Here is a 25,627-nt window from a genome sequence, read left to right as displayed (position 1 = left end):
CATCATATATTTGTATAAATGAATATATATATAATATATATATATATATCACATCTTCCTTGTATTCATCAGTCAATGGACATTTGGGCTCTTTCCATAGGCCATTGTTGAAATGGTTCAGAAGCATTCAAGATTATTTTAGGTATAGTGTATATCCCCATTTTCCAATGATAACACATATTCTTGCATTAAAACAATAGATAAAAGTAGCACATTGATTGAAAAAATAAAGCAAGAGAACTTGAGGCTTCAGGTCTTTCATTAGAATGAAATGACCACTTGGAGTTGTCATTTGTGTTAAAAATTTAAAATATTGAAATAAATACGAACTGGGTGATACAATATTTTTGTTTGGAAAGCACAAACAATAAATATTTAGCAAATATATATAAAATATCTTGATGAATTTGAATAATGACTTTAAAATTTAAATGCATTCTTCTTTTGTGTATTGTTTTCAAAGTACAAATCAAGAAAGTAATGATGTATCAATTATTACATGATCATTATTGAAAATGATTTTATCATACAAAGAAAGGAAAGTTTAAAAATTATCTGCTCTGTGTGGCAAGAATTCTAGATAGGTAACTGAGAGACATTCATGATCCATCTCTTATTCTCCTTCCCTACCATTTAATATTAAATCCATACAGTCCTTTGGATTTTTGTTTTCAAAGCCTGTCTGATCTCTCCCTTCCTCTGTGTCCTTACTCCACCGGCCTTGTTTCAAGCTCCTACCACTTTTTGTTCAGGCTAATGCAATGTTCTTCTGTTTAGTCTTCTGATCTCGTTTCATCATATGTAATCATTGAAGAGAAGTGGCACAAAGATGTTTTGCATTTCGAGGTTAGGTTAGCAATTGTTTGGAGGGCTGTGAGAGTAAATATGAGTGACTATTTAAGGGACAATAGTAATAGTTCAAGAAGGAGATGATACTGCTTTTAGCTAGGGTGGTAGCAGGAGAGTTGGAGATATATGGACAATAGAAGTTCATAGAAGATCATATTCATTGTCTAAGGCTTTCATGACACCGTACCATAGACTGAGTATCTTAAATTATTTTTTCAGGTGTCTGGAGGCCAGAAGTCTGAAATCAAGGTATCAGCATGGTTAGTTTCCACTCAGGGCCTCTAGATGGAGATTTTCTCCCTCTGTCTTTTTATGGTCTTTCCTCTCTACATGTCCTAATTTCCTCTTCTTATAAGGATACCAGTCATACTGGATTAGTCATTTTAATGATATAATTATAATTTGATTACCTCTTTAAGATTTCTATCTCCAAATACAGTCACATTCTAAGGAACTGGCAGTTAGCATTCCAACATAAAAATTTGGGGGAAGAGGATGCCTGGGTGGTTCAGTTGTTTGAGCATCCAACTTTTGGTTTCAGCTCAGGCCATGATCTCTGGGTTATGAGACTGAGACCCATGTCAGGCTCTGCACTCAGTGCTGAGACTGCTTGAGATTCTTTTGACCTCTCTCTCCCTCCCCTTCTGCTCCTCCCTCTGTTTGCAGGTGCTCCCTGTTTCTAAAATAAATAAATAAAATATTTTTAAAAATTAAAAAAAATTAATTTAGGGGGAAGAACAATTCAATGACAGAAATATACTTCAGAAGCCTACTAGACAATAAAGACTACAAGAAGCTGTTGCATGAAATGCACTTACATCATGTCCAGTGTGCAGTGAGTTGCTCAGTAGACACCATAATAATGCCATGTGTCTCAGACATAACAAACTTCATGCAAATTTCAGATCACATCATGCTTTCTCATATGACTAGCCTGAATATGTCTATATTTCTGCCTAGATTGTCCTCTGATTCCCTCACCCTCCCACCATTCACCTTCAACTTTTATTTTCCCACTGAGTTCATTATTTGTCATTTAAGACTCAGTTCGAACATCACTTCCTCTTTGAAAATCTTTCCCTCTTCTCTTCTTACAATAAAAATGTATCACTCCTTCCTTTACAAATCTTTTGTAGCTGGTATGCTATATAGTGACTAATTTTATCTGGTGGTATTGTGATAATTATTATAAATGCCTAAATCTTATAAATCTCCAGCTTCTCAAGGCAGAGCTTTTGTCTTTCTTACTTTACTGGTCAAAATCTAGCAATGTGCCCTGTACACAGTAGTCACTCAGTAAATGTTTGTTAGATGAAATAACATATACTAAGTGCACAAATAAAGCTATAATCTATATAACAGCTTGCATCTTCACAAAGTACTTTTACGTATAAAATCCTTGAATGGCCCAATAAAGATGGTACAGAAGCAGAGCAGCATAGTGCAAGGGACAGCTAATTGTGATCTGTGAGGCCAAGTTTATCCCACCATCTGTTTCTATATGGCCTGTGAGTGGTGTATATATATATATATATATATATATATATATATATATATATATATATATACTTGCAGGTGGGGATGAGGGAGCTTACATTTTTAAACACATTTAATAAACTTTTTTCCTTAGAATAATTTTAGATTTACAGAAGAGTTGCAAGCATGTCACAAATGCTCCCATATTCCCCACACCTAGTTTCCCTTGTTATTAACATCTTACATTACTATGGTATGGTTGTCACAACTAATATTGAAACATTATTATTAACTAATGTCAATATTATATTATAATTTCTTTAGATTTCTTTAGTTTTTGCCTAATGTTTCTGTTCCAGAATCCCATCCAGGATACCATAGTACATTCACTCAACATATTTCTTTAGCTCCTCTTGGGTGTAACAATTTCCCAGACTTTTCTTGTTTTTGATGACTTTGACTATTTTAATAAATACTGATCTTGTATTTGATAGAATATATTCTGATTCAAATCTAGTGTTTTTCTCATAGCTATATAGGGTTTACAGGTGGTCTGGAGGAAAGACATAAAAGTAGTCCCATTTTCATCATATATCAAGTATACTGACATGCTGGTTGCATAATTTTCCACTGATGATCTTAACTTTGATCACCTGGATGAGGTTAAAGAATGATTTTTACATCATTAAAGGTTGGAAAAATTTAAGTGACTGTAAATAAATTTTATTGGAACCCAGCCATGTTCACTTATTTACATGTTGCCTATGGCTTCTTTGACATTACAAAGACAGCAGTGAGAGTTGCAAAACAGACCCATGGCCCACAAAGCCAAAAATATCAGCAATCTGGCCCCGTATAGTGGAAGAATAACTGGATTGAATCACACATAGTTGGGTTCAAATTTTAGCTCTGGCATTACCATCTATCTATGTGATATGTGGTCAATTGCTTAATATCTCTGAAATGTGGTTTCCTTATCTGTAAAACAGGAATATTAATGCCTATTTTAAGATTGTAATGAGGATTATGGATAGCATTTATAAATATGTCAATAATTAGCATCCATTACTCATCAAATAGAAGTTATTATCCCCCATTAAACAGAGAAAAAAGATTCAGAGAGGTAGAGTGGTTTGCATACCCCCTGAAAAATGGCAAACTGGAGTTCCAGTTTTGATTTTTTTTAATAGGTGCTTCAGCAGAAGGAATACCACAAGCTTTAAACCCAGCCTCTGCAATATGACTCTAGACTCTGGGTCTTACTAACTGTGTGTCTTTGGGAACGTTAGTCTTCCTCCCTGAGACCAAGTTTATCTACAAAATGGGGCTAAACACATAATATTTATTACAGAAGACTGATGTGAAGATTAGCTGAGCTAATATATATAAATTCACTGTCACATGGGATAGAGTCAAGAAACATGAATTCAATTTTTCACAACATCAAGCTGCATTTATGGCAATAGAAAGCTATTTGAATAGCACTTCAAGGAAAATATTAAAAAGAGGACAAAAACACCAAAGGCAAAAAAACAAAACAAAACAAAACAAAACCCACAATAATCCCCTGATTATCTCTTGTTTGGATTATTTGTTTTGTACATTTTTCTATGAGCCCAGACATCGGGGTGACTACTAGGTATGAAGCATGGTGGACAGAGAAATAAATGTGATGCAGCCCCTGGCTGCGGCAGTTCTGAATTTTAGTTGATTGCAGTATAAGACTGGAAATGCATACTTCCTGTGAATTAAGAAATCCACAACTGAGGGGCAGCCTGGGTGGCCCAGCGGTTTAGCGCCGCCTTCAGGCCGGGGCGTGATCCTGGAGACCCGGGATCGGGTCCCACATCGGGCTCCCTGCATGGAGCCTGCTTCTCCCTCTGCCTGTGTCTCTGGCTCTTTCTCTCCTCTCTGTGTATTCTCATGAATAAATGAATAAAATCTTAAAAAAAAAAAAAAAAGAAATCCACAACTGAGATATAATGATAAATACATTTCTTCACGTGAGATACTCCACTTCTTTGAAGCACTTCGCAATTCCTATTGTCCTTACCTTCTCTGAATTCACCTCCAAACTATCCATGTATCATGATGTCATTCACACATATGCATGTTTTTGCAAACTCTTCTTTCTTACTCCATAAATGCTTTAGAGAAAGCCCCATCCTGGTTAAGAAGTTAGCTTTTAGAGTGCATCCTAGAGAAGCGTTTTATTTTCTTTCTGGATCCTCCCTTGGCCAGAGTGTTGCCATCAAGACATTGCGGGGGCTTCTCTTGGATGGTACAGGCATTTCTATTTTTTATTTTTTTGGGGGGCGCATTTCTATTTTTTAGATGCTCATCAAATATTAGAAACACTCTGAAAAGAGTAATATCTTACAATATTATAAGTAGTCCATGAAAAAATGCTTACTTTGATCAGCAAAATAGGAATTCAATGAATTTTTAGCTTGATCTCACTTGGTGTGTAGAGTGTATACTTCTTTAGGACAAGGATATGATCAGTTTTCATCTCTCTTTTATCCCCATGCCCAGAACAGCACTTGCACATAGTAGACTCAGCAGATACTTGCTAAAGGATCACTTATACAACAATCAGAAGGAAAAGATTTTCAGTGCCCAATGATTACTACATAACTTAATCATCATACTGTCATTTTCTTTCCCTTTTTTTTCCCTTCTCTGAATATTTAGAATACATATTCTGTACCATTCTAGATGCTAAGTGCTGGAATACAGTGATTAAGAAAATAGATACAGGGCAGCCCCGGTGGCGCAGCGGTTTAGCGCTGCCTGCAGCCCAGGGTGTGATCCTGGAGACCCTGGATCGAGTCCCACGTCAAGCTCCTGTAAGGAGCCTGTGTCTCTGCCTCTCTCTGTGTGTGTCTCTGTGAATAAATAAATAAAATCTTAAAAAAAAAGAAAATAGATACAGGCCTAACCCATATAGATATTACAGCACAAGGGAGGACAGAAACAAAGGTGCATTTACAATATAACTTGGTAAACGCTGTGATAGGAAGCATAAGTCACAGGAGATGCATCTAATGCAGACTCAGAGGTAAAGAAAAGCTTTCTGAAGGATGTGACTTATCTGAAACATGAAGAATGAGAAGAAGTACAATCTGAATGCAAGTTGGAACCTGCCACGGCCCGGTTTCTTCATAGAATCACAATCAGAAATTGTACATAGCACAGCCCATCAACAAAAAGTAATTAAAAATGAATTCTAATCTTTACTTACATCTCACAAAGAACATTAACATAGTCTGGTTCATTATGCACAGCACACATCTCAAAATACACTATGCTCTCCTTCCCAATTCTGCAAACTTGCACTATCTACAAAGCTATATAAATGTAAAAAATAAAATAAAATCTCCCTTCAACATCAGGCTCTCCACTGCTTCTGTGTACATGTGTCTCAGTCTACATTCCATTCTCCAACATAACTGGAAGATTCTCAGCAATTTCTACTTCTACCACCAGCAATGATGGGTCATTTCAGTAGATCCATGACTAGTCCAGCTTGGACAAAAGTTTGTGTTAAACTCTGTGAAGTATGGTTCCTCTCTTGCTAAATGAGATTAATTACTTAATTACTAATAAAAATAATTTTTAATTAATAAAATTCCCATAATCATTATTGGAATCAGTCTTGCAAATGAAAGGTGGTAGATACTGGAGGAATAATCTGAGCAGAGGAATCATTTTGGGGTGCCTGAAGTATGTTAGGACAATAAGAACATAGCATGCACAGTACAGAGGTACACAAGAGAAGACAGGGGACACAAGTAGAGCCCCTATCATGTAGGCCATATTACTTGCTTTAATAAATTTAAGTAGAGGAAATTAAGACTATCCTATTACTTTCAATTGATAGACACTAGCTCCCTTCAGTGAATGTTGTCCCTTATCATCTAGCTTAATCTCATCTGTGAAAAAATTTAAATCCAAGTATTAGAAAGTTAAAAATAAATATGTTAATTAATTAATTTCTTTATTAGTCACTGGGAACATTAATATCTCAGCTGGCTGTGACCAGCTTTGGCTCCCTCTGGCTTCCTCTTTCTGTTGCCTACAGTCTTCTCAAACACATTCCTTCCACACCAGCTTCTCTATGGCAGAGAACTACACTTTCCATGTCTAACCCAAAGTGCCTTCAAGGAAATGTCATGACAATTGACAAAATGAGCAAATGTTTTAGAAATAAACTAAGTAAAATTAACCCAAATGTAGGCTACATCATTAACTAACTCAAAGATATTTATAAACATGAAAGAGCTCTTTAACAGCTTACAAAGTATGCTCAGAGTTCAATGATATCAGCACATGGTATCCCTCTTACACATTCCATACATCATGTCTCCTACTTATGCTTCCACTTTGTGTATGTATCCCATGTGTACCGGTTCTATCAAATAGCCCTAGTCAAGTCTCCTAAATGTAATTTCCTCACTTATAAAGTACAGATAACAACACTTATCTTGGTGGTAAAAGCAGTGTGAAATGATTGCTGTGTAATAACTGTAGTATGTGAAATACCTGGCACAGGAATTTAACTAATGAATACTTAGGATATGCTAATTTCCTTCCCTTTCCTTTTTTGACATGTGGAAGAAACAAATTCAACTTTTGTTCTCTGCTTCATTCTTGGGAAAAAGAATAAAAATCTGACATTGATCTTTACCGTAGGGTATGCCATAGGTCTGAATGGATACAGTGCTATGGAAATGCTAACTCTTCCATGGGTCAAACTTTCACCTGTCTGGACACACACTTTAAAGGAATATATTATCCCAAAATGCTACCTTTCATCTCCATTGTCAATTCTGAGTATTTGTTGTGCTCAGAATGAGAACACATCTGTGAAGGCATTCTCATCTATCCATCCATCTTATCAGTAAAGGATTTATGAGAGGCAACTGGCTGGAGTTTAGCAAAGGCAAAGCTTCACTTCAGCTCCTTTTAGGCCAGGCAAAAAGTCCAGAAGTCCAGGAGAACAATGAGTTCTTCAGTTCTCTCATCTGCTCTGCACCAGGCTATGATTCATGTCATCCAATTCACCCAATGTTCTATATTAGCTACAAACGCAAGACAAAACACTTCATAGGAATTGAACTGTATTGTAAAATGTGGGTGGGACTTTGAGAAGAGATGGCAGAAAAGGACATTCTAAGTAGAGTAGATGCCATGAACAAAGGCCTAGGGGGAGAAGAAAACACAACATTATCTTGAAACAAGGATTAGCCTAATATAGAACATGCAGTGTAGAGTAGCTGCAAGTTTATATGAAGGAGAAAAAATAGAATATCTATTCTGAAAAAGAAAAACAAAATTAGAGAAATCAAACTACATGATTTTAAGACTTACTATAAAGCTACAATAATTAAATCAAGATCAGACAGTAAAGCTTTGCTAATACCAGAGAGATAGACACATAGATCAACAGGAGAAAATTGAGTCCAGAAACATACCCATAAAAATGTGGCCATTTGAACTTGGACAAATGTGCAAATATAATTCAATTGAGAGAGGATAACCTTTTCAATAAATTGGAACAAATGATTGTCCATATATAAAAAAAGAACTTTGACCTAAGCCTCATACATTTTATAAAGTTTAACTCAAATCATAATTCTAAATGTAAAACATATAGTTACAGGATATTTAGGGAAAAAATAGGATAAAATCTCTAATACATGGAATTAGGTAAAGAGTTCTTAAAAATGACACAGAAAAAAAAAAAAAAAAAACTGATAAACTGAGCTTCACCCAAATCTGAAGCTTTTGGTTTGCCAAAGACACTTAACAAAAGAATGGCAAGATACAGACTGGGTGAAAATATTTGTGAATTACATATCCAACAATGGGCTTTATCTAGAATATATAAAGAATTTAAAAAACTCAATAATAAGAAAACAAACCTAATCAAAAAAGGTCCTGAACTTTACAAATAGAATATAAGAATGGCAAATAAGAACTCAAAAAGTTCAACATCATTAGCCATCAGGACAATGCAAATTAAAAACCAGTTTTTTTTTTTGTTGTTGGTGGTGTTTGTTTGTTTGTTTAAGTAGGTTCCACACACAGCATGGAGCCCAACACGCGGCCAGAACTACAACTCCAAGATCAAGACCTGAGCTGAGATCAAAAGTTGACTGAGCTACCTGGGTATGCCTAAAAACCACTGTTTTAATAGCTATATTAACACTATTTGAGCAGCAAAAATAAAAATATTAAATACCAAGTGCTGACAAAGATGCTAAACAACTGGAACTTTCCTACATTATTGATGAGAATGCAAAGTGATACTGTAAAATCACGAGTGGCTGACTGCTGGTAATTTTTGTGTCAACACAGATGGGTCATGGGTGCCCAGGTATTTGATCAAACATTAACCTGGATGTTTCATTGAGGGTGTTATTAGATAAGATTAATGTTTAAATTGATAGGCTTTGAATAAAACAGATTGCTCTTCATAATGTGAGAGGTCCTCATCCAGTTGAAGGTCTTAGTAGAACAAAGACTGACCTTCTCAGAGCAAGAAGAAATACTTCTAGCAGACTGCTTTTGGATTCAAACTGCAATTGTTCCCTGAGTCTCTAGTCTGCTAGCCTAGAGATTTTGGATTCACTAAGCCTCCACAATCATGTGAGGTGTAGTCAATTCTTTAAAATTGACAGATAGAGGGAAGACTGGGTGGCTCTGTGGTTGAGTGTCTGCCTTCGGCTCAGGCCATGATCCCAGCGTCCTGGCATCAAGTTCCGAATTGGCCTCCCAGGGACAAGCCTGCTTCTCCCTCTACCTATGTCTCTGTCTCTCTCTCTCTCTGTGTCTCTCATGAATAAATAAATAAAATCTTTTTTTAAAAAAGATAGAAATACACGTGTGTACGCATGCATGTTAATATTCATATATGTGTACATATGTATGTGGAATACACACACATGCATATGCATGCACACACATGTTAAATGTAAAAAAATAAGTGATAAATTTCTGAAAGTTTCCTTAAAGGAGCTAAGTGGTTTAGTCACTCATTTACCCATACCAGAGATACTTTTGAGATGACATGTGGTACATACTCTTGCCAGTCAGGGGAAAGGAAATTGTCACAGACATCAGCCTACCTTTCTGAAACTCAGAATTTAAGGCCTTAAGCTATGGGAATAAAATATCTAAAAATTATTGACATTTTCACATAACCTCATACTTGTACTTTTGCTAAGACTTTGATCTTCTACTCTTGTTCCTAAGCACCAAGAGTTATTAGGCGTCCTGCATGGCCATTAGTGAATGGGCTTACTTGTATGAATAATGCAGCAGGAGAGACATTGCTATCTTCATCTCACTCTTTCACTAAGCTCACTGCTGGCTTTAGCTGTCATTTCCAAGGACCACAAGATCAGCAAGGATTATGTACTTAGGACTTCCTGAAAAATAGCACTGAGAATCAATAAAAAATGATTGGTCATTTAGCATAACATACCTTGGAATAATAGGAAGTTTCCCATTTGGTAACAGCTCGACGATGAAGCCCTGGTTTTTCGTGCAGCTTGTTGAGATGTATCTCAGGAGTCATCTCTTGGATGACTGGATCTGTCATGGGTCAGAGAGACAAGGATTTACTTTAATACCACAGACACTTGATGATGCTATGGCACCGTGATAATGAACAGCTGTTTGCAGCAGCTCTGCTTGCAGGCTGAATGGGCAGGCCCTTCCTTGGATTTTGGAGTTGCTTGTTAGGTGGATGAATATAAATTTTGAAGAAGACTTTCATCTGCCTTTAAAACTTTTCAAAAACTCATTTATTTCTTATCCTCACCTAGATAGTGGGCTCACAAAAGTGGTTTGTTTGTTTTTTTAAAACAAGGACGATAGAGATGGATAGTCTTATTTCCCCAACATTCTGTTACTAGGAGAGACTCGCTATTCTGAGTCCACTCAGGCAGATTTTCCCATTCTCTACTCCATTCCCAGCCTGCATGTATGGGGAAGCTCTTAGGGAGACAATGTGTTGAAATCCAAAGAGCAAAGGCTCTGGAATAAAAAACAGCTCTGACTGAATTCTGGCTCTGAGGCTTACAGACACTGGAATCCTTGGGAGACTTGCTTACCCCTGAGCTCAGCTGCCTCATATAAAGGCATAATGGTGATACTGCCTTATAAGGTAGTTCTGGGCCTAAAAAAGAAAGGAAAAATGTATATTAAAAGAGATGTCACATCAAACACACTTAACAAGTAGAGATTAGTATTGTTCTATTGAGGGGCATAATTGGATGATCCCAGGTTTGCAAGGCACTTCAAACCAGGTAGTGGTCCCAGGAAACAGCAGAGCATTCCTTTGTATGGGGCATCTCCTCTTTCCCTTAGGCAACTAGGTGAAGTATAATTGACTCCAGAAGTGTCATTCCATTTTCTCTAGGTAACCAGTTTACTGATACGAAATGAGAAAGTGCTATTCTTATCCAAGAATTGTTGGTTGTTTTTTCTTTTTAATAGAACAAGTGTTCTGTTAGTTTCATTAATGAGGCTCCACTAAACTTAAGTCAACAATTATCAATTGAGTGCTATCTTGTCTCAGACCATTCTGTTAATTTGTGAACAAGCCCGATATGGTCCTCGCCTTAAGAATCCCCAGTTTCGTGGGGTTTAGATAAAAATTAGCACACAATTTAAAAATTGAAATATGCTACAATAGAGAATATGTAGAATGCTATACAAACAAAATATCGGATTTAGGTAGAGGGTAGGGCAATATAGAAGATATTTAAGAGTTATTTATCTGTGGAAGTAGGAGAGCATTACATTATTCCAGACAGAAGGAACAGCAAAGGTGGGTGGAGTGGCAACAAAATAAGGAGCATTTTCTCTGGAGAGTGGAGCTATGAGAAGATAAGGCAGGGTCTTCTGGCTCAGTAGGTTGGACTTCATCCTAAGAACAGAGATAAGCCATCAGAGTGCTTTAAGCAAGGGCAGGCACAATCTTATCTGTGCTCTAGAAACTAGATTACTGTGAATGTAGGATGAAGAATGCATTCAAGGCAGCAAGGCTGAAGGCAGCACAATAGCTAGGAGGCTGAAACAAGCCAAGTGAGAGATGGTGTTTCACTAGAGAAGTGGCAATGGGATCTTGGAATGAAAAGGGCTTCATGGAAAATACTAATTCTACATTGTACACAAATCTTAGCAAATTTTACCAAAAAGTTAAGTTAAATATTTTAATTAGTTGTAAACACACTTTGTAGTTTCATTTTAACTGGTAAAGCATCCTCACACAAATAGGCTCTAGCTAGGGAATCATTTATTTAAAAAAAATCTGTTAGAACTTTTTATCCTGATGAAGTCCCAATAGTTCGTTTTTGCTTTTATTTCCCTGCCTTTGGAGATGTGTCTAGCAAGAAGTTGCTGCAGCTGAGGTCTAAAAGGTTGCTGCCTGTGTTCTCCTCTAGGATTTTGGTGGATTCTTGTCTCACATTTAGGACTTTCATCCATTTTGAGGTGTGTGTGTATGTGTGTGTGTGCATATGGTATAAGAAAGTGGTCCAGTTTATTCTTCTGTATGTGGCTGTTCATTTTCCCAACATCATTTATTGAAGAGACTTTCTTTTTTTGCATTGGATCTTCTTTCCTATTTTGTTGAAGATTGGTTGACCATAGAGTTTAGGGTCCATTTCTGGGTTCTCTATTCTGTTCCATTGATCTATGTGTCTGTTTTTGTACTAGCATCATACTGTCTTGATGATTATAGCTTTGTAATATGGCTTGAAGTCTAGAACTGTGATGCCTCCAGCTCTGGTTTTCTTTTTCAACATTACTTTGGCTATTCAAAGGAAATAGTTAACATAACTAAAAGGCAACCTACAGAATGGGAGAAGATTTTTATAAATGACTCATCAGATAAAGGGCTAGTATCCAAAATCTATAAAGAACTTCTCAAACTCAACACCCCAAAAAACAAACAAACAAACAAAATCCAGTCAAGGAATGGGTAGAAGTCATGAACAAACATTTCTCCAAAGAAGACATACAAATGGCCAGCAGACCATGAAAAAATGTTCAACATCACTTAGCTTCAGGAAAATACAAATCAAAACTACAAGAGATAGTATGTTACACCAGTCAGAATGGCTAAAATTAACAATAGATGTTGGTGAGGATGCAGAGAAAGGGGAACCATCTTATACTATTAGTGGGAATGCAAACTGGTATAGCTACTCTGGAAAACAGTATGGAAGTTCCTCAAAAAGTGAAAAATAGGGTGCCTGGGTGGCTCAGCAGTTAAGCCTCTGCCTTTAACTCAGGGCGTGATCCCAGAATCTGGGATCGAGTCCCACATTGGGCTCCCTGTGAGGACCCTGCTTCTCCCTCTGCCTGTGTCTCTGCCTCTCTCTCTTTCTCTGTGTCTCTCATGAATAAATAAATAAATATTTTCTTTAAAAAGTTAAAAATAGAACTGCTCTATGACCCAGAAATTGCACTACTAGGTATTCATTTGAAGGATACAAGCAGTGATTCAAAGGGGCACATGCGCCCCCACTGTTTATAGCAGCAATGTCCAAAATAGTCAAAATATGGGAAAAGCTCAGAGGTCCATCAACAGATGAATGAATAAAGATGTGAGATATATATTGAAATATTAGTCATCCATCATAAAGAATGAAATCTTGCCATTTGCAATGACATAGATGGAACTAGAGGGTATTATGCTAAGCAAAATAAGTCAATCAGAGAAAGACAAATACCATATGATTTTACTCATATGTGTAATTTAAGAAACAAAACAGATGAACAGAGGACAAGAGAAAGAAAAATAAAATAAGATAAAAACAGAGAGGGAGGGAAACATAAGAGACTCTAAACCAAAGGAAACAAACTGAGGGTTGCTGGAGGGGAGGTTGACAGGCTGATGGGATAACTGGATGATGGGCATTAAGGAGGGCATTTGATGTAATGTGAGCAGTGGGTGTTACATGCAATTGATGAATTACTGAATTCTACTCCTGAACTAATAATACTGAATATGTTAGCTGAATTGAATTTAAATTAAAGATTTTAAAAATAAATCCATGAGAATTGGCATACACAAAGCACTCTAGACTTACAAAGCTGAAGCTGCCACTGTCACATAGGACAACTGTGCCAAATAGAAAAATAACAGGAACAGAAAATAAATGTTTTTTGTGTTTTATGAAAAAGTTTTCATCAAATCTTGGTCAAATAAATGAACAAACAAATAAATAAGTGATGCTGGCTTGTATTTATAGAGTGGAGATGGCAGGGAAGTTCTGAGAAGAAGAAATAAGAATGAACATCCACGTGGAGGAGATGGTGGATGAAGATTCCAAGGTAGGAAAACACAAATGCTGAGGAGCTCTGAGCAGTGTGGTGCATGTTGTATGCATGGGCAGGGGCTGGTGTGGTAAAGAATGGCACACACAATACATGTAAGAGTTGGCAGGCAGAAAGTTTGGAGGATGGAGAGTTTAAAATTCTTTTATAAAAGTGGAAACACTTGAGGTTTCTGGGTGTGAAAATAGGTAAACAGTGCCAGACCCACCATCTTAATTTCTTCTTTTCTTCTCTTTTAATTTTTTATTAATTTTTAAAAACCCATCACCTGTTTCCCTTTTCACTCTTTATCTCTCTTTTGCCCCCTCATGTCCTGCTGTGTCAGTGTATGTGTGTGCACGTGCACATGTGCATGCATGTGTGTGCATGTGTGTGCACACATGTTGTAGAGGGTTATCAGGCTTATAATACAAATATCTCTTTCAAGGAATTGATCCCTCCATGCAAATCCTCATGATGTTTCCTTACACCTTGCACTTTCTTATCTTTGCTATTTTTTTTTTTAAACAAATGCTTCACTTCAAACTCTTCCATTCTTTTTCTCATGCTGTGGGGCTTCCAACTCTCTTTTTGATCTGGTTGCTTTTGTGGTTCACATGACATCCTTGATGAGGCACAGGTTGTCATACACTCTCCAGGGCAGACTCCCCACTGCTCATGCTTCTGACCACAGTCCTCTCCATGGACCAGCACTCCCAGTACAGACCTCAATCTCTGACATCTAGAGGAAAAGCTGCATTTCATAGTAGAAGTGATGTCTATAGTTCTGTCCTAACTAGAAGTGGTAAGAACTAGTAATCAATTCCTTGGGAAACCCTGGCTTTGAAGCAAGAGCCTGGTTTCTTTAAAAAAAAAAATCCCATTAGGGGATCACTTTTCTAAGAGGCAAGACAACTAACTATGCCATACATGGTGCTTTTTGATTTCCTCCAAATGTCTCTAAAGCATCTTTAAGCAAGACTGAAATGGAGTTTTCTTTGATGGAGATCTACATAGCAGCAGAAGGAAATTAGACTCTTTGCCAATAGTGCTCACTGGATACTCAAGACCTAGTCTAGAGTAACTCTTTCATATGGATACTACTCAACTGCACCTACCCCAAGCCCCCACATATCAAATATTTCCTTTAAAGAATGGAAAATCCTTTTGCAATATAGAAATGGAGTACAAGAGGGCCTTAATATCTCTTGACCCCTTTCAAATTAAGACACACAGAACAAAGCTTTCTGAGCTATGTACTACATCCTAGAATAGAGCTTTACAGTTGCCATCAGTTCAGCAAATACTTATAATTCACTGTGTGCAAGGCCTGGAGAATCACCAGCAATGAGGTCTCTCCTCTCAAAGACCTTATAGTCTAATAGGAGAAACAGGTAAATGAAGCCACATCATAAGGCACTGTAATAAGTGTTCTGATTGCCAAGTAAAACGTTCGTTAATAATTAGTACAGACGGCACAGAGGCTTAGGCACCAGGAGAAAGAGGAGATCAGAATTTCAGCTTAAATACTTCTTACCTTTGTGACGTTGGGCATATTTCACTCTGATTCCCTCCACTCTGGTGCCCTTTTACTCTGATGGCATGTATTAAAATCCTACTTATCTGTATTGGTTTTCTATAACTTCTATAACAAGTTGCTATAACAAATTACCACAAAAAAGGTTGCTTAAAACAACAGAAATTATTCTGTCATAGTTCTGAAGGCAAGAAGTTTAAAATCAAGGGGTCAGCGGGGCTTTACTCCTTCTGGAACTGGCCAGGGACCCTCCTCAGCTTCTATGGCTGTCCACATTTTTTTTTTTAGGTCCACATCGCTCCAATATCTGCTTCCATGGTCAGATTGCCTCTTTCTCTTCTGTCTGTCAAATTTTCCTCTGTCTCATTCTTATAAGGATACTTGTAATTGGATTGAACAGGTCCCACCTTGATAATCCAGGGGAAGTTGGGTAAGGTCCTTCTCTCAAAATATTTCAACTCACATAACATCTTTTGCCATATAAATTAATGCTTATTCTTGTAACATATAAAGTAATATACAAAGGTTCTAGGGATCTACACATAGACACATCTTTTGTGACCACCAGTCAGCTCACCTCTTAAGACCCAAATAAATACCACTTCCTGCATGAAGCCTTCCATGGTAGCCTCCAGCTCAAAATAGTCTTTACACAACCTGAGAATCCATAGCAATTCAATTTTATGACTCCTAGCACTTTATTATTCCTTAGCCTTTAAAAGTAATAATTTCTCTGCAAATCAAATTTGCCCTACCAGACTTCTTGATAGTTAGACCACATAAATTTAAACTTCCTTTCAACCTAAAGAGTTTATATTTCCTTTCTTGGGGCTCTTTGACTTTAGGGACCATGATGTTTCAACTCTATATGCCTAGGATGGCTATCAAACTCTTCCCCATATAGTAGTAGATGGAAGTAAATCTTTGTTGCATGAATGGATCACTGGATAGATGGATGTATGTATGATTGATGTTTTCAGCTTTTGAAAGTACTGTTGTTTCAGAAGCATTCAGAAGCAAATATTAACCACAATATTTGAAAGAGTGGTTCTGTGAAGATGTAATAAAAAAGAACAGCTTACTGACATTAGGCTGCATTTTTTGGATTCTGAATAATTTCTCCACCTATCATCCAGAACAAGAGATTATTCACCAATACAGCATTTTTTCTTCATGTCATTTAAAATGGAAAATGCATGTTCTTCTTCTCAGTGGCTAGAGATTCCCTTACTTCTTGGGCAATACCAATTAATACTCTAGGCATTGGCTTGAAGTTAAGGAAGTCCACTTTGCAGTTGGCAGGACACATAACTGAATCACAGGATATGCCTACTGCCCAGCTAGCTTCTAATTATCTGTGATCATGTTGAAGCCTGGAGGGCGAATTGTAGTTATAAAGTATGTATGGTAATACAGGTGTCCTCGGTTGGACCATCGTTTTGTAAAGTGTAAGCAGTGATTGATCTGACAGGCTAAACCACAGGCCATCTGCAGCCTGTCTAAAGGAAATGTCCAGCTCAAAAATCAGACTCAGACTACTCTCCAACTTGACCTTTTGCCTGAGCAGCTGGAAGGAACACGGGCTCATGGTACTGTGAACCAAGTGCACATTCACTCACAAGCTCCTTGGGTGAACACTAAATATGCTGATCTATATTTATTGCTGCTTACCAAGGTCTCAGTACTTGAAAGACTGTCTAATAGCTGCTCATTGTGTTAAACATTTCAAGAGAGAATGTAGACATTGCAGCAAGGGAGAACTCACCAGAATTATAAGGGGGAGTTCCATATAGATCTCTGAGGCTCCAAATCCAGAACCTTCTGTGGGCACACATGGGCATGCACCTGACTGCCAGGAAGCACAGAACCAAACACAGAGCTCAATCCTCTGTCTCTGGCTTCAATTCATAGCTTTGGATCTAACTCCCTATCCCCTCTCACTTTATTATTTTTTCATATCTTTTAAGTGACAAACAATAGTATATTGGATGGCTTTTCATGAAACAGTTTTTTGGAAGTAGAAGACATTTACAAATATAAATAAATAGAAATAATACAAACCTCTTTTCAAAGATTAAAATATGGAGAGGGTATTTTTAAAGGAAGAAAACCTTCTAGAAAAAGAAATGCCCTTGGTTTAAAAGAGGTAGGTAGATCATGGTTCAGCTCTGCCACAAAATCTGGGTCCTTAAAGAAGCCAGTCATTTTTCCCATGACTTGTGTCTTCTTTTGTCATTGAATAAACATATTCAAGCATCTTCTATGTGCCAAGAAATGTGCTAGAAAACATTATTATAGCTAACGTTTTCTGAGGATCTCCCTATGTACCAGAAACGTCTCCTACAAGCATCATCTCATTTGATATTACACCTACTCAGTGAGATCAGTGCTATCATCACCCCATCTTACAGATGGGGAAGTTAACATTAAAGAGTTTGTGGGGTGGTAAGCTGTGGAGCTATAATTCAAATCAGGCTTTAGAGCTCCAGAACCCTGAGCCAACACAACAGACCACCTTCAAGAAGTCCAGGACAGACAACTACCATGCTGTCTGGGACAATGTTTAGGAAAAAAAAATTGAGGAAAGGAAACTTGAAAATGTGTTTTGGTAACCTAGAAGAAGAGAGATTAGTGAAAAGATACAACAGAAAGGAAGAGGAAATAAACTTGTGATGATTGTGCTGTTTGAAGAGTTATTTATAAATCCCGCTGTAGGATACTAAATGTCTCCCTCATATGTGTAATGACTGCCCATTTATTACTTAGATCTACGCACAAACTCCTGCAGTACCAGCAGGGAATCTCTGTAAACATTCTTGAATGCGCCATAGCCCTGAGTGAGTAACATGGTCCCATAAAGACAACTCTAAAAATGTACTCTGCCCTTCAGAAGAGATGTTTGACAGCTTTACTGGAACTGTGTTACAGTCCTTTATTCAAGGTTTGCATGAGAATACTTATACTTTTCATTGGCAACAGATGGACCATCAGACGGTCCATCAGTTTAACCATGAAAATGAACCCAGGCATAGCAGCCAACGGTATTGTCGAAATAAGGCAGGTCCCAGGGAAGTATAGGAGGTGATGGGCACTACTATAGCTAAAAGAAGCTGCACACACAGAACACATTTTTCTGCCCACCTGTTATTTGCTGAGAATTAAAGTTATTTTAATACACAAAGCAGATGAGTACTTTCTTTACAAACTATTCCTTTTTTCTCCCAAAGATTTATTTATTTTGAGAGAGAAAGTGAGTAGGAGGGAGAGACAGAGGGAGAAGAAGAGGGAGAGGGAGAGAGAATCTCAAGCAGACTCCCTGCCATGCATGGAGCCCAATTGGGGCTCCATATCATGATACAGAGACCGCAATCGGAGCCAAAGACAAGAGCCAATTGCTTAACTGACTGAGCTTCCCAGGTGCCCCTATTCCTCATTTTTTAAATTGACCTATCACTGACACACAATGTTACTTAGTCTCAGATATAAACTATACCTCATTTAAGGCACAATTTGAACATCACCTCCACACAATTTGAACCGTTGCTGCCTTCTCTGGTTAAAGAGTTAATTAGCCCCACCAGAGCTGTGTAACTTCTATTAAAGCACTTATATCATTTATTATATTTAATTATACATTTACAGTCCCTGAATGGGTTATGAACCTCTGATACATGTATGCTCTAATAAGAAGAATATGGGTGTTAAAGTCAGAAAGAATCATCCAAGGTCAGAACTTGATATCGATAGAGTTAATTTAGTTAACCTTTTGAGCCTTCTTTCCTCCACCTGTCAATTGAGAGATGGTGATATCTACTTCTTAGAGTTCATGCAAGGAGGAATTAGGAGAATAGGTGGGAAGTGTTAGCACATTTCTAGTTACTCAACAAAAGATAGCTGTATTTTTATTATTCTTGTGTTGCTGATACCAAGTGCCACAGAATATATGTGCCCCCAAAATGTCCATTATTAACTGAATGAATATCACTTTCCTGTGGCTAATAATTAATTGATATGATAGAACATTAAAAATAAATTGAGGATTTATGAAATCTGTTCTAAGTGGTTTTTCCATGTCTTGGTGGCCCTATTTCAAGGGTAGTGGAGTGAAATAGGAGTTCAGACCCCCCTCTCCCTTGGCATCCAATGCATTCATAATATTCTTCTCCTATCCTCAATGAAATGTAAGCACTAAATGAAAGTAAGCACTAGAGAGTGCCTCCAGTTCTACACAGCCCTCAAGTAGCACTGTGGCCTTAAGCAAATTACTCAGTTTCTGAATCTTTAAAGGGGCAATCATAAATCTTGAATTATAAGAATCTCATAAGGTTTAAATTTGAAAATGTGACTAAAACAACTGCATAAAATATACTATCAAGGTAAACTTTTTCTCCCTATTTCCCACCTTCTCCACCTTTCTGATAAGCTGATGTGATTAAAACAAAACAAAACAAAACAAAACAAAAAAAAACGACGAGAATGATTGATTCAGCCAAACCAAGGTCAATGACTAAGGACTAGTTATTCAAAGTTTTTCTTTTTCTGGTCCCTACCTCTTTGGTTTGCTTCTCCCCACAGCTGAGACCACTTAATTCCCACATGCACATTGCTTCAGCTCCAGGAGGATTTAAACACCTCTCTCCTGATGTGGGGCCAAAGGATAGAAGGAAAATAAATCATTCATAAATCCACCCATCCATATACTCATGCCATCATTCAGTAAACACTTAAGGAATAGATATCACAGGCCAGGCTCTGAGCTAAGTATTGGAGACATGAAGATATAAAAACAATACTAGTAATAATAATAATAATTAATAATAAGAACACAGGGCCCATGCTCTCAAGTTGCTCACCATTTAGTGAAGGAGACAGAAATATAAGCAGACCACTGCAATGCAGCATGATGACTATAATGCAAGAGGCCAGTTTCCACGGGCAGATGCTTGAGCTGTGTCTGTGTCGTACACAAAAACTGCAGCACGTCAGTCCCCATCCCAAGTGCTAACTCCTGTTTCTGAACTTGGTCTCACTCACATTCTTGGCACCCCAGTGCTCCAAGGACAAGTGTCCTACTTTGTTCTAGTCAACCTGTAATCCAGGAACTCAAGTTTCTCCCTCATGTCCAATCCCATGATTAGGACCCACATCATGTTAATAGGCTGCCCTGATGTTTCTGCCCCTCCTGGATTCTGACACTGTCACCCTGGAGGCCCTGTCATAAGTCTGCTGAACACATTTGGCCTCTGCTGCTTTGTTAGCATTACCTTAAAATGGCCTGCACACTCCTGCAGACTAGGATTTCTCTCAGCACTTTGTCTCCTCCATCCTCACCACCACCTCCAAATACATCCTGACATATTTTCCACATGATCCTTCTATACTATAAACTCTGAAAACCACCTACAAGGAAGGTCAGTGGCATACTTTACTAGGGCTGGGAAACAAAGACTCTTTTGGGATTCTTTCCCATGACTCTTCTCTCCCTATCAAGTGATAGAAAGCATTCAAGATCAGTAACTTCTGAGTATTTGCTATATACCTGGCACTGTGGTAGACACTGGGGAGATATTGGGAAGTGAGCCGCATAGATGTGGACCCCCTCCAGTCACATCTATGACCCAAACCCCCGAAACAGCTCTTGCTACGGTATGAACAGCAGTGGACACGGAGGGGGTCGTTGGCTCCAGTGTCCCAAGGGGGGGGGGAGCTATTTTTGCAGAGGTCCTAGTATCTGAAGGTATAATTAAATCTTTCTCATCTTTGCTCTCTGTTTCTTTCCCATCTTAACTCTCTGATTCTCACATCCTCTTACGAGAGACATATATTAAATGTAATTATACTTTACAAAACTTTCAAACTTTCAAGAACAGCTGTGTTAAGTGCTAAAAATAAAGTGTCTCCTATATGCCTGGCATCGTGCTATATACAAAGCCCAAAGAAAGGTACATTAGAAGCAATTTCTGCCCTAAGTAGCTCACAGTATAGGGGGAAAAATGCAATATAAAAATTACCATAAAATATAAATTATAAAACGCACTATGTTCAAGTGATTGATTCTGCTTAAGAGTGGCATGTGGAAGAAGATTACATATGCCTAGAATCCAAACTGAAAAATGAGTCCTGCATTTCAGATACCATTGATGTGGAATCATAGACACCTAGTCATCTCATCTACATATCAGATTAGCAACATTCTGGACATATCTCAGTGTCAAAGTATTTCTCAAGAAAAATGTATTTTCAAGATCTTCACATATCTGTTGGAAAAGAGGGAAGTACGCAGCTACATAAAAAGTGCTACCATTTGCTGGTGCTAACATTCTGCTGAGCTTCATGCTAAGACATAGGACTGTAAATAATTCTCACAGCTGGCCTACAGTGTTGACATTAGTATTTTCCCCAGTCTTCTGATGAAGAAACTGAGTTTTGGAGATAATCCTTCGCTTGCTAGATCAAGTGCCAGGCAGTGACAGAGCTGGGGGTTAAACCCAGGTCTCCCTCCCTCAGAGTCTCAGCTACTTCCTGCTATGCTTTGCCACCTAGAAAGATTTTCTTCATCCCCTCCCAGCTCTGTCTTTTGTTTATTGTAGTATTTCTTTGGTAGAATTTTTCTGGGTGCTTTACATTTACATCATTTCATATTTACTCCTGCCAAGTGCTCAGCTGGAGACACAGACAAAAGCAAAACCTCCATTCCTGGAGGAAGTCATTTAAACCAATCCCAACACCATGTGATTAGAAAACATGACCCTACTGGTTATCAGGTGCTCCAGAGCTTGTCTTTCATTTGATAACTGAAACCCATCAGGAGCACCTACTTATTCCAGCTACTGGAGGCACACAAACTTAAAGAGATGGCCTCTCACCTCAAGGGGCAGAGAAGGCTTCTTGGAAAAGGAGGCACTTGCATGGAATCCAGAAAGGTGAGGAGAAACTGGGTAAAGTTGGGAGTGTGTTGTGAGGACATTTGAGGCAGAAAGATAGCAATGTGTGAAGGCCCTGAAGAAAAAGTCTCTGCCAAAAACAGGAGAACCATGCCTAGATTAATATTAATTTTCCTAACTCGTTATATAAGTGCTGAGCATAGGGTTAAGAAAACTGGCTTTAGCATTAGGCAGATCTGGTTTCAAACTTGGCTCTCTGTACCTTGATCCTTCACCTATAAAATGGGGATAATACCTATTGTGAGGAATGAATGAAACCACAGAGTTTAACAATGGTAAGCATTTTTTGTGTTGTTATTGGCACTTCTATAGCACTGGGTGACAGAAGAGACCATTACCATCCAATTAGGGACTTATATTATACGTTGTTTCAAGCCATAAAATACTATTGCAGAATCCCCCTCATAGTCTCCAAGGGAGGATATGGATCAGCACTGTTTATGGTATGAGAGCCATAATTCTCCTGTGATCAGGCCAGACACATCTATGAACAACGCATACAGGAGCAAGCAGTAACTGACATCCAGTTTTGCTGTGTTTTCTAAGAATTATAATGGCCTCAGCTTCCTTCCTTCCTCTCAGTGAGCTTGAGCAGAACAAAAACAGAATTTATTTCATTGTACTGCCAACACTTCATTTCATTTCCCTGGAATAATTCTCTGGGCACATCCTTGGCTGTTTCTTATTTGTCAGTCCTCTCCCAGTGCAGCTTAGGAGATCTTAGAGGAGAGAAGCCAAATCAATATTTGAGCTTTATGTGGGCCCTGAAAAAGCCCTGAATACACAGCTGAGGCCCAAAGCTTCCTTGAACACAGCCCTGTCCCACTGAGTAGGCTCCTGACCTGGAAGTGAGGCAGGGTGGCAAAGGCTACTCCACTGTGGTTTGCGCAGGACCCCAGAAGACACCAGATGCCTGGCACTCAGAGGTTATACAATGGCTGTCTCGTATTGACCACTACTGCCATACCCTCTTGACATCTGCAACTGCCCTGTCACTCTGAAGTGGGAGTCAGTGGGCCTGAGTTCTAGTCTTAGCTCTGCTGTGTGACTTTAAGAAAATCGTTGACTTCTCTGATCTGTTTTCTTGCCTGAAAATGGGCCAATTGGCCTGGTGAGTCTCATTCTGTGCTATTTAGAAAAATAAGAATGTTCTTTTTCATTATTTTAATAGCAATGTACTCATTCAATAAGTTATCCATGCATTCCATGAACATTAATTGCATACTTACACATACCAGGCCCTCTGCTGGGGATACTACTGAAAACAATGTATTTCATGGACTTTGCCACTCTTGCTGTCTTGCTTAAGAGTATGGACACAACACAATTACCTAATTGCAAATGTTATGAGTTAATATAAGGCAAGAAGGAAGTAATAGTAACTCTTTCCTACCCTTCTTAAAGCAGAACAGGCTTGGAGGCTTGCGCAGAGCATTGAGCAGTGTGCACAGGCTCATGAAGATGAAGTGGGTATGTTTAGATAGGCACAACATAAGGAGAGTCACTGAGATCCTAAAGAGACTTGAAACTCTCCACATGAAGGACTATAGAAGTATAATCAGAGAAGACCTGGTAGAGGGGATAGAAATTTTTTAAAAGTCTTCAAATAATTAAAGGATTATTACATGGAAGAAAGATTAAACTTGTTCTATGTGGTCTCACAGAGTAAAATTGTTACTGGTGACTGGAAGCTGGAGGGGAATGGATTTGGCTCAAAAATAAGAAATCTCACAAACTAAATACATAACAGAATAGTCTGTTTCAGGAGGTGGTGAGTTCCCTGTCACTGAAAGTATTGAAGCCAATGCTAGACAGATGACCGTAAAGGCAAAGCACACTTCACTGTAGTGAGTATCTAGACAGAGTCAGTGGTCCATCCACAGTGAGTGAACGAAGGAGTAAAGTAATCAATGTACCAAGGCCCAGAACACATACTGGTGCTTTGCCAGTGGGGCTGAAAAAAATTACCTGTAAAATTCTTCCCATTCTGAGAATCTAGAATTCTATAGATCTATGGTTCTAGTAGAAGTTTGCTGGGTGAAGAGGGATTGAGGAAAATAAAGGAAGTTCCCATCATACCAGATCTTTCACATCTGCTTGAAATTGCAAAGGCTCTCAATTTCTGACTGTGAAATGGGAGCAATAATACTTGTATCATAAGGTGTGTTTTTTAAAGACAGAAGAGAAGTCCTTAATATAGTGGGCTTAAATGAATGTATCCATGCAAAGCATTTAGAATAGTGCCCGGTAGATATTCATTTTAGCTTTGGGTAATGAGATTTTGTTCCTTTTACACTCAGAGACTTCTTTAGGGGAACAGCATGTTAACATGGTCGTTATATGAACCCTGAAAGAACTGGTTGGGGAAGGAGAAGGAGTGAAAGCTTGAATTCTCAAACTGATTGAACTTGAAATAGCTGAAAAGTCCCAGACAAAAGAAGTGTCCCTAAATCGGAACAGATAGGGAAACTACAGGAGCTTGGGCAGAGATGAGGAGAAATAGGAAAGAGAAAAATAAATGCAAGTTACCAAAGCAATCTCCTGAGTGTGACTAAGTGGACTAAGCTAATGGACTGTGCCTCAAAGATGTCTCTCCAATCTTTTTCTCCTCTTGAATTGCAGGGCTGCTGTCCTGAGGACAGAAAAAACACAGGTTAAACCAATGAAGCAGGAGCCAGAGCAAGCAGGCAGGGTCAACACTAAAGGTAGGAACCTAGAATGATTTCCTGAGGGATTAGAGAGCATATAGCTGCAGACCCATGTTGCTTGGTGAAAAAGGGAGAAAAAAAAAAAGTGTTAAGCTGATTCAAACTACAGAAAAGTCTTCCACTTGGTGCCACTTGCCTGCTTCCGCCCATCCTCCACATTGGTTAGTAGAATGGATTTGCAGGAAAACAAAGCTGATTATGTCTGCTTAAAAACTCTAATGAGCTCCCCATGACTGTAAGATACATTAGATGCCTTAGCTCCGGCCAGCCCAGGACCACTTCCTGGGCTTCATCTTCTCCCTTTTCACCACATATCACAGCATGCTCCCATCATGTGAGGCATTCCATCATCAGACCCTTTTTGGTCTTCCTGCCTTGAAGACATGTTCCATTCTCTCCACCTGGCTTCTGCCCACACAAACCCATCTTCTTCTTTCTTCTTTCCTTAAGACCTCATTTGGGAAGCCTTTGTCCAACACCTCCAGCACCTGAGCCCAACTTGAAGCCTCACTAGAGTTCGTTTTTCCCAGTGTTCTTCAAATTGTTACAGAGTTTTTAGAGTGAAGCCAGAGTCCCACTCCCCTAATTTGGTAATGATATCTTCAAAGACAAGGGAGTATATCATTATATCCCAAGTGTCCAGTGCGTGCCTGGCACTTAGTAGGTATACTATAGATATTTGTCAAACATTCAAACTGAACTTCTTGGAAGCAAGACTCTTTATAAACAAAATAAGATTGCTTGCATATCTGCTATAATTTGTCATCTCTTTTATT

The 25,627-nt window shown here is 38.4% G+C and overlaps 1 long non-coding RNA gene across 1 annotated transcript in view; it reads right to left on the bottom strand.

Annotated features, from left to right (window-relative positions):
* LOC111091595 overlaps nucleotides 1-24,776 on the bottom strand; it is a 37,045-nt gene extending 12,269 nt beyond the window's left edge. Inside the window, exons 1-3 of the long non-coding RNA XR_005375349.1 lie at nucleotides 24,673-24,776; nucleotides 10,449-10,513; nucleotides 9,818-9,927 (exon numbers count right to left, since the gene is read on the bottom strand). This is a non-coding gene — a long non-coding RNA (uncharacterized LOC111091595). The remainder of the gene's footprint in view (nucleotides 1-9,817; nucleotides 9,928-10,448; nucleotides 10,514-24,672) is intronic.
* Nucleotides 24,777-25,627: the final 851 nt, after the last annotated feature.

The sequence above is a fragment of the Canis lupus genome, chromosome 21 (assembly GCF_011100685.1).
Source record: "Canis lupus familiaris isolate Mischka breed German Shepherd chromosome 21, alternate assembly UU_Cfam_GSD_1.0, whole genome shotgun sequence".
Taxonomy (NCBI): domain Eukaryota; kingdom Metazoa; phylum Chordata; class Mammalia; order Carnivora; family Canidae; genus Canis; species Canis lupus.
Note: the sequence above shows the minus strand (reverse complement) of the source record. Positions and strands in the feature narration are given on the sequence as shown.